Genomic DNA, 10000 nt, shown 5'->3' on the forward strand with positions numbered 1-10000 from the left:
ATGTGTATTTACGAAGATGTTACAATTTATCCACCTTGTCCAAACAGGAGTCAAGACTTGATTTTTTTTTTTCCCCATTCTTGATTCTCGATTGTTGACACTTATGTTTTTGTTGACTGTGTGCGTGCAATGTTTGCATCGTTTTCGCTTTTTTTCACCTCACTGTCTGTCTGTACTTTTTGATGTGGAGCCAGTCATTCATTAATTGTGAATAAGATGTCCCAGTGCGACTGTTGTCAGAGCTCTTTCTCTGTCTCCCCTTAGTCTGTGTCTTTCTGTCTGTCTGTTTCTCATTCCGTCTGTCAAAGTGTGTGTCTCTCTGCATCAAGCTGTAATCTCTCTTTCTCCATGTCTGTGTCTGACTGACTGTTGCTCTCTCTCTCTCTCTCTCTCTCTCCATATCCATCTAGTTTCCCCCTGTCATTTTGTCTGTCATTGCTGTTTTGTCTTTTTCTAGTCTATAGATCTGTCTATAGATCTATCTTCCCTCTCCCTCTATCTCCTTTATATCCTTATCCATTTTGTCCTCCATCTCTCATCCTGTCACTCGTCTACATGTGTATGTCTGTCTGTCTGACTGTATATCTCTCAAATATCTCTCAAAGAGGTCTTTCTGTTTCATTGTCTGTCTGTCTCTCTTTCTCTCCCTCCAAACCCTCCCCCCGCTTTCTGTTTCTCTCCATCAGCCTCTTGTCTATTTTTGTCTTTGTCTTTTTTCTCTCTCCCTGTCTCCATATCCCCCTTTACATTTGTCTTCTCTCTCTTCCTGTCTCTCCCCCCCCCCCCCCTCCATCTCTCTCTCTCTCTCCATCTCCATATCCGTCTAGTTTTCCCCTCATATTTTGTCTGTCACTTGCTGTTTGTCTTTCTTTCTCTAGTCTATAGATCTATCTGTCTTCCCTCTCCCTCTATCTCCTTATCCATCTTGTCCTCCATCTCTCATCCTGTCACTCGTCTATATCTGTATGTCTGTCTGTCTCACTGTACATCTATGAAAGAGGTCTTTCTCTGTTTCATTATCTGTCTGTCTGTCTCTCTCCATCAGCCTCTTGTCTATTTTTGTCTTTGTCTTTTTTCTCTCTCTCCCTGTCTCCATATCCCCCTTTATATTTGTCTTCTCTCTTTTCCTATCTCCCCCCCCCCCTTCCATTGTGTGTGTGTGTGTGTGTGTGTGTGTGTGCCGCTTTCTCTTTCGGATGATTACAGACGGAGAATGTGCAAGCCGGAAAAAGACGTTGGTGTTACCTGCAGAGCTGTACTGAGTTTAACGACCAGCTGGATGAAACCCTCAACTGAGGTCAATATACTCAGGGCTTGGGGCTTGGTTCGTTGAAGATCGCGTTGTTCCAGGGAGGTGGATATTGCGGTGGGGGAGTCCTGAAATAAACAGCCTGGTTCCCGTCAGTGCTGGCCTTATCAGTGCACGTGGTTCCGCTGTCATTGCCCTGTGGAGGTTTTTAAACATTTCTTTTATGGATACATGTATGGGGGGAGTGGGAGGGAGGGGGGACGCCTCATATCTGTGCGTAGTGTGTGTGTGTGTGTGTGTGACACAGACAGGGAGTTACAGTGTGTGTGTGTGTGTGTGTGCGTATTTGCGTGTGTATGTTTCAGCATGTGTGCGTGCGTGTGTTTGCGTGCGCGAGAGTACTATCTCTGCAAGAGGAGAGACTGCCATGCGCGACGCTTGTTTTTATTCATTTACACACACACACACACACACACACACACACACACACACACATATATATATATATTTTCTTTTCTTTCTCGGCTTAGTATTGTAGGCTGCACAACGTTGTATAGGTAGATGGCTTCAGAAATGAAAGTGTGACGGTACAGAGCACGTTCACTATCTTCTCTTCTCCTATACTAATCCTCCCACCCTATCAGTGCAACAGGTCCGGTTCGCCTATTCCCGATTTGCCTACTCCACTGATGATCGTGCCGTCACTCTCTATGGCCTCTTGAGAGTTTGACTCTTTGTCCTGTTTCGCCCACCCGCCATTCTCTTCTTTACTAATTCAGCCTCTCTCGGCGCTCTCTCTCTCTTTCTGAAACACAAACACACCCATGCACACTCATAGACACACAAATACAGACACAAACACACACACGCGCCCGCGTTTGCACGCACACACACACACACACACACACACACACACTGACTCAGTTACACTCACTCTTTACATAAATGAGTATTAAAACGTAATTATGTAGACAGATGGCCAACGGAACAAAGAGACGTGTACAGACGAGTGTTAAAACATATGGTATGCAACAGTAACCCCCCCCCGCCCCCCAACCCCCACCTCACAAACACACTTTTGGGTGAAGTCTCCTACTTAACGTTTTGAAGACATGTCTGTGGTGCCGTTAACCTGGGAAAAAACTTTTTTTTAAAGATTCAAAGAAACTTAATCCGTTTGCCCCTTTTGGGGTGTGGAGGATACAATAACAATACATGCTCATTGAATCACAACTTCAGTCCAACGATGTCTCCGAAACACGCAAAAACGCACACACATACACACGCACCAATGATAATGATTGAATCGTATATCTAATTAATGAGGAATCAGTGTAGAACTGACCGGCACGTCTTTTCTGTTTTTAAAGTTAATATAAACGCGTCGAAACAGAGCGAAATAATAACTTGAAAAAAATAAAACCTCAGTCCAGACTTCAAGAGAAAATGAGCACTCCCTAGCTGGCACTGCGTACCCCAGCTAATACCTGCGTCACTCGGATGGAAATCAATTGATTCAATTACTTATCTAATATTTATTTATGTACCTTATTTTCCTTCATTTAAATAATGTATTTATTATTGTATTTTCCCTCAGGGCCTGAACTGATCTGAACTTTCATGCCTGGGTGCAGAACGCCTAAATTTACTTTGCACTGATCTTCTCTTGAATAGATCTTGTCACTCAGTGTAACGGATGAGAATCTGAACTATTGCCTCCATGGAATTGTTTTAGAACGAGTGCTGACGACAAAGACATTCCATCGGCACTTTACGTGCTGAGGGTCGAGCGGGAATCCGTTGTTATTTCTCTCTGCAAGTTAAGATAACATCATTTCGAGGATAACAGCACCACACACATCAAAGCAGTACACAGACGACTGAACAAGAGACCGGCGAACCGGGATCATCAGTTGAGTGACAGACCGTGCGGGTCTGGATGACACCGAATCAGTGCGGGCCATTTGGATGAAAGAGAGACAAGGAAGTTGACCAGTGTGCTGTTTATCATGTTCAGCGACCCAGCAGGAAATTCTTCTTCGTTCGTGGGCTCCAACCTCCACGTTCACACGTTTGTACACGAATGGGATTTCACGTGTATGACCGTTTTTACCCCTGCCATGTAAACAGCCATACTCCGTTTTCGGGCGAGTGCATGTTGGGTATGTTCTTGCTTCCATAACACACCGAACGCTGACATGGATTATAGGATCATTAACGTGCGTATTTGATCTTCTGCATGCGTATATACACGTAGGGGGTTCAAGCACTTGCAGGTCTGCCCATATGTTGACCTGGGAGATCGGGAAAAAAAAAATCTCCACCCTTTACCCACTAGGCGTTACGGAGATTCGAACCCGGGACCCTCAGATTGAAAGTCCACCACTCAGCTATTGCACCCGTCAAGCAGGAAATGGTTTTGTTTATTTATGTTTCCATACCATCCTAATCAGTGCGGTTCACATCGTGGAACAAAATTTTCAAGCGTGTTATTGATTTTGTTCCAGGGTGAACGAGCAGGAAACGGTTTTTATGTTCTCTCCCCCATATCATGCTAATCAGTGCGAGCCATATCGTGAGAAAGAAAAAAAAAAGTTCAAGGAAACTGATCAGTGTGTTATTGATTTTGTTCGGTGAAAGCAGGAAATGGTTTTTATGTTCTCTCCCACATCATACTAAGCAGTGCGAGCCATATCGTCAGGAAGAAAAAAAAAGTTGAGGTATATTGATCAGTGTGTTACTGATTTTGTTCAGTGAACAAGCAGAAAATGGTTTTGCTTTTCTTCTTCTTCTGCCTCTTCTAAGGGGTTCAGACATTTATTACAATGGTGATTGTGGAAACCACACAATGTGTACACGTGTAATCTTCTGAAAGGAAAAACAACAGCAACAGCAAGAATGCACAGTGCAGAAGATAATGTACATAAATTCATGTTTGACTAGACTGAGATCAAGGCAGGAGACTGCGTGGACTGATCAGGGGAAGAGGAAGGAGAAAGAGGGAGGAGGGGGTATCGGTTTTCTGACATTGTGTGTGTATCTATGTAAGAAAGGTTTGTTTGTTTTTTTTTTACTTTACTTCATTTTTAAAATTTTTAGAAAAGATAAGCACGTGCGCACACGCACGCACGCACGCACGCACACACACACACACACACACACACACACACACACACACACACACATGACATTCAGTCCGATCCTCCAAAGCTCTTGCAAGCAAAGGTCTGCATGTATCGTGGAAAGATAACTTAAGTTCTGACCTTTTCGTTTTCTGGCTCAAGGGGTGGTGAACTCTGTTTGTCTGTCAGTCTGTCTGTCTGTCTGCTCTCGTTCTGTCAGTTTATGAGTCAGTCTGTCTATTTGTCTATCTGTCAGTCTGTCTGTTTATCTGTTTGTCGGCCTTTCTCTTCCCGCCCACCTTCTCTGTCTGTCTGTCTGTCTCTCTGTCTGTCTCTCTCTCTCAAGGACAGATTGGAAGAATGGGCCATGCCTAAAATCTTAATCCTTGAATAAAAAACGTTCTGAGTTTTTAGTCCCCCCCACCCCCCGCACCCTCCACCCCCATCCCCCTTTCCTTCCCACCCTCTCTCTCTCTTCTGAAGGGACCAGCCCTGAAAATAAAATCTGAATCTCTCGCTTTGTCTGTCTCATACCCCCTCCCATCCCATCCTTCCCACCCCCTCCCCCTTCCCCCCATTCCCTCAACCACCCCCCCACCATCTCTGTCTCCCTCCCTGTCAGTTGGAAAGTGGATCTGGTGCCTATAAAAGCCAATTTACCATCGTCGTTACGGATCCTAACGATTCTGAAAGGAAGGAGGAGGGTGGGGGAGTGGGTGGGTCTGGAATTGCTTACAGGACTCTCTAAACTACTTCTTCCATTCATCTTTCTCTGTCTCCTCCCCCCCCCCCTCTCTCTCTGTCTCTGTCTCTCTCTTTTTCTGTTCCGTCTCTTTCTCCCTCTCTCTCTTGTTCTCCCCTCCTCATCGCTGTCTTGTTGGTTTATTTGTTCAGTAATCTCAGGGTGTGACTCGGCAAAGTTCTTGCCTGTGTGTGTGTGTGTGTGTGTGTGTGTGTGTGTGTGTGTGTGCTGTGTGTGTATGTAGGTGTGTGTACGTGTGTGTGCCTGCATATTTTGTTGGTGTAAATGTGTGTGCGTTTGTGTGTGCGCGTGCGTCTGTGCGTATTTGTTGGTGTGTGTGCGCGCGTTCGTGCTCATGTGTGTGTGTGTGTGTGCGCGCGCGCGTCTGTATACGTGTGTGTGTGTGTGTGTGTGTGCGTGCGTCTGTATACTTGTGTGTGTGTGTGTGTGTGTGTAAAGAAAGGTTTGTGTGCATGTGCGTGTACGCGAGAGCATCGTTTCCTTTGTGGCAACTGCCACGCAACCTTCTGTGTTGGTATGGAGAGACTGTCGAGGTGAATAGCCCCAGAAATAGCGCAGGCCACCCCGGCTGTTAGCCGTTTGATTTCTGTGCAAGGAGAGTTTATTGCCGTGAGTCTGTCTGTCTGTCTTTCTTTCTTTCTTTCTTTTTTATTTATTTATTTTTTTAATTTTTTTTTTTTAGGGACGTGGGGGTGTGGGGGGTGAGGAAGACTGTGGGTGGGGAGGGGGAGGCTGGAAGGGTGTGGTGCGAGCCTAATGAACAGTTTGAGTCGCGTTGTGTTAGGTGTTCAGTTGTGAACGAGGATTAAATTTGTTTTATGAGTCATGAACTTAGTTGTTTAGCAGTCGATCGAGAGTTTACTGTGCACGAGAGTGTATTGCTTCGACTCATGGAGTTCATTGCTCGGGGTAATGAACGAGACAGTTTATTGTGTGAGTACTGTAGGTTGTCGTTTGGTCGTGAACAAGTGTTTGCTGCAGTGTAAGTTGTTCGGTTGTGAACGAGAGTTTAATACTGTGGGTCATAGTATATTGTTGGGTAACGAATGAGGGTTTATTGTTGTGAATCATGTTGTTAGTTGCTTGCTGAGCTAGTTAGCTGGGAACGGTTTAATTGTCTCATTTTTGTTTGTTTTTGTTGAGTACAGTAAAGGTACCGTTGTTTCCAGCAGAGAAAAAAACAAAACAAAACCAACCACCTATAATTGTTAACGTTCTAATTGGGTCTTCAGCTAATTGATTGCTGTAATGCAAAGGAGGCTTATTGGTGTGAGCTGTGTTTCTATTTATACAACGAACGAGCCGACAAGAGTTTGTTTCTCTGCGAGTACAAATATGAACTTTTTCTTTCTTTCTTTCTTTCCGTTACACGACCAACATACACTTGCTTATGACTGTCGTGGTTGATGCGTGCCGGGTATTTTCGTGTCTCCATAACCCACCGAACACTGACACGGACTACAGGATCTTTAACGTGCGAATTTGATCTATTGCGTGCGTATACACACGAAGGGGGTTCAGGCACAAACAGGTCTGCACATTGACCTGGGAGATCGGAAAAATCTCCACCGTTTACCCACAAATTGCCGTGGCAGAAATTCGAATCCGGGACCCTCAGATTGGAAGTCCAACAACGCTTTAGCCACTCGGCTATTGCGCCCATCAATCATTCAGTCGTGTTCTGCATTTTGAGGAAGCAGCAGCGATAGAAATATTGGTGTTTATCCTTTTTGAGTGGATGTTACGGCACACTCAGTATTCAAGCATTGAATGTGTGAGGCTGATGGTCGAAGTAGAGGAGGAAGAGACTTCTTCGATTTGTTTAAACTGTTTGCAGAAGACTTTCACAGAGACAGATGGGTAGGACTTCCTACCCCCCCCCCCCCCCTCCCCTCCCTGCCGTTTAAAAAAAAAGTGAACAGACTGAGAGTGGCTGTACAGCGTTCTAACTGTCCATTCTTTAGTTTAGAATCATCACAGCATAAGAAATTAGTCACATCGTTTTCTTTTCATAAGTATGCAGTAGTCCTCGCGACAACAAAGAGTGTTTTAAAGTGTTGTCACATATCAAGAGAGACAAGAATCATTGGCAATATCCACATTTCTTCCCCATGTACTCTTTCATAGGGAAGACGGAAAAAAGTTGCAAATTGGCCGATAACAATGTAATATATTATACTCTGCATTTCTCCCCCTCCACTCTTTTATTGGTTTTATTGGTCTTCTTTACAGCATTCGAGACGGCAAGAAATGTAGAACTCCACATATTACAATGTTGTTAAAACAATTTACAACTTTTCCGTCTTCGAGACAAAAGTGAATGGAAAGAGTACATGGGAAGAAATGTGGATATTGCCGAATTATTTTTGTTCACCTTTCACAGGCGAGGGGAACTTGGGGGAGGAGGGGGGGGAGTCTATGTGAAGAGGGGGGTGGGTGGTATAAATGTTCCTTACAAAATGATTGTTCCGTCAAATGGACGGTATTGATTTATTTTTCTATTAAAGGTTTCTCCATTTACGAAGATTTGAAGCAGGGAAAGTTATCCATCGTACAAAGTATTAACACATAGGTTTTCAAACTTGTCTACATAAATTTGCAAACAGGCTTTATCACTTTATCACCATTTAAACACTAACATATTTGTCTTATATATATATATATATATATATATATATATATATATATATATATATATATAAATATATATATATATATATATATATATATATATATATATATATAAGGTTGCGCCATATCTAATATCTTTCAAAATGCTGCCATAAACGAGAAGAGGGAGAGAAGGGACATTCTCTCTCTCTCTCTCTTGCTCATGTTTTCGTTTTTCCTTGACAGGCATTCTATATTGTTCTGTTTTTTCAGGGGCCGGAGGCCTATGGAATAAAATTTTGTTCCTGTTCTTCTCTCTCTCTGTCTGTCTCTCTCTGTCTGTCTCTCTGTCTCTCTCTGTGTGTTTCTGCTTACCTGTCTCTGTCTCTCATATTTTGTGTGCGTGTGAATGTCCGTGCGCGTGTTTGCGTTTGTATGTGTGTGGGTGGGGGTGGGGGGTATGTGTGTGTGCGGGGGCCGGGGGGAGGGTGGGGGGCGAGGGGAGAGAACGACTTGGGGGAGGAGGGGGCAAAGGAGGACTGATTCGGGACTGGTGTGCGTCCGGTTCCAGTCATTATGGTCATTTAAAAACAACTCATCCTTGACGCTGTGGGGAAAGAAAAGGGGGGGGGGGGGGGGGACTTGAGGGAGAGATGCGGAGATAGAAACCGACTGTCTCAAAGGACTATTCAGAAACCTGCTTTAGATTCTTCTGTAAAAGGCAGCCGTTTGATAATCATCATGCAAAGCCATGTGCCTTGTTTCGCCAGACGCATAATTTATTGTCGAAAGTCTAAAGCTTGATGCATAAGCAGGACACCTGGTTATATATATATATAGTGTTCGTTAACCTGCGTATTCACTATGACGGATGCAGGCAAGATGGTGAATTATGTACATAGTTCAGGGTGAAAACTCCACTATGATGATGTTTTAGGAATGATAAGTCAGGCGACGTGTTTTTTCCCCACTGCTCTGCACACAACAGACATGTAGATGAATAACTGTTATTCTATATATATTATATCATGTCTGTGACCTGGAACTCAAAGATTCATTTCCCTTCGTTTCTTTCCACCCTTTATGCCTGACTGATAGGCATCAGGTCTAACACGCGCGCGCGCGCGCACACACACACACACCACACACTCACACACACACACACCACACACTCACACACACACAAACCAGCACATCAGACCCAATTTTTCACCACACACTACACACGCGGGCGCACGCAGGCGCGCGCGCGCACACACACACACACACACACACACACACACACACAAGGGTGCGCGCGGACGCTCGTACAAGAGCGAGCAGACAGACAGTTAGAGAGAGACAGAGGGGTGGGGTGGGTAGAGTTGTGTGTGTTCATGCGTGTGCATGAAAGAGAGAAGGGGCTATCCACAGCGTCGGAACATTTCCATCCGACGATATGAGCAACTCATAATACCCTCAACAAAAGCTGGTGATATAAACTCCATTGAGATATTTTCGGTCGCTCGGTCTTGAACTCTTGTGAATTCATAGAATTTGTTACGCTCAAGTAATTTTCTGGTGGTGTGGCGTGATGCATCTATGTCTCTTTCGTGTGCTCGTGTCGATGACCCCTTTTTACGGTTTGATGCTAGAAAAAGAGATCAAAGCGGGTGGTATGGTAGACGTAAACATATAACCCCTCCACCTCCTCCTATTTATCTGTTTCATTGTTGATCTCCCTGTGGATAAATGTGTGATAAATACGCAGGGGGTGAACAGGTTCGGTATCGGGTCTTTTCTCAACAGGTTGGTTGACCGTTTGCCCCTTTCCCACCCACCTTCTTCCTGCCATTCTCTCCCCCCCCCCCCCCCCCCCCCGTCCTACCACCCTCCCCTCCGATTTCCAGTTGGCGACTGTCTGTCTATGTTTGTCTGTCTCTGTCTCTATCTGTCTCCGTTTGTCTGTCTCTGTTCGTCTCTCTGTCTCTGATTGTCTCTGTCTCTGTGTACAGGCGTTTCTCTCGGTCTCGGTCTCAGTTTGTATCGCCTATCTGTGTCTCTCTATCTCTGTTTGTCTGTTTCTCTCCCCTCCCACTTTCCCAGTCTCATGTTGTTTGTTTCTGTTTGTCTGTCTGTCTGTCTCTCTTTGTCTCTCTCATTTCACACACACACGCTCGTGGAATGGGAGACAGACAGAGTGAGACATACATACATACATACTTACATACACATATCTATACCCCTGTTTGGCTTCTGTAGTAGACCTGCCCACTT

General features: G+C 44.7%; 1 protein-coding gene across 3 annotated transcripts in view; it reads left to right on the forward strand.

Annotated features, from left to right (window-relative positions):
* Window positions 1–10000, forward strand: part of LOC143288484 (septin-5-like) — a 161623-nt gene that overhangs the window by 50470 nt on the left and 101153 nt on the right. The gene's annotated exons all lie outside the window — the stretch shown is intronic.

This window comes from Babylonia areolata, chromosome 12 (genome assembly GCF_041734735.1).
Source record: "Babylonia areolata isolate BAREFJ2019XMU chromosome 12, ASM4173473v1, whole genome shotgun sequence".
Classification (NCBI taxonomy): domain Eukaryota; kingdom Metazoa; phylum Mollusca; class Gastropoda; order Neogastropoda; family Buccinidae; genus Babylonia; species Babylonia areolata.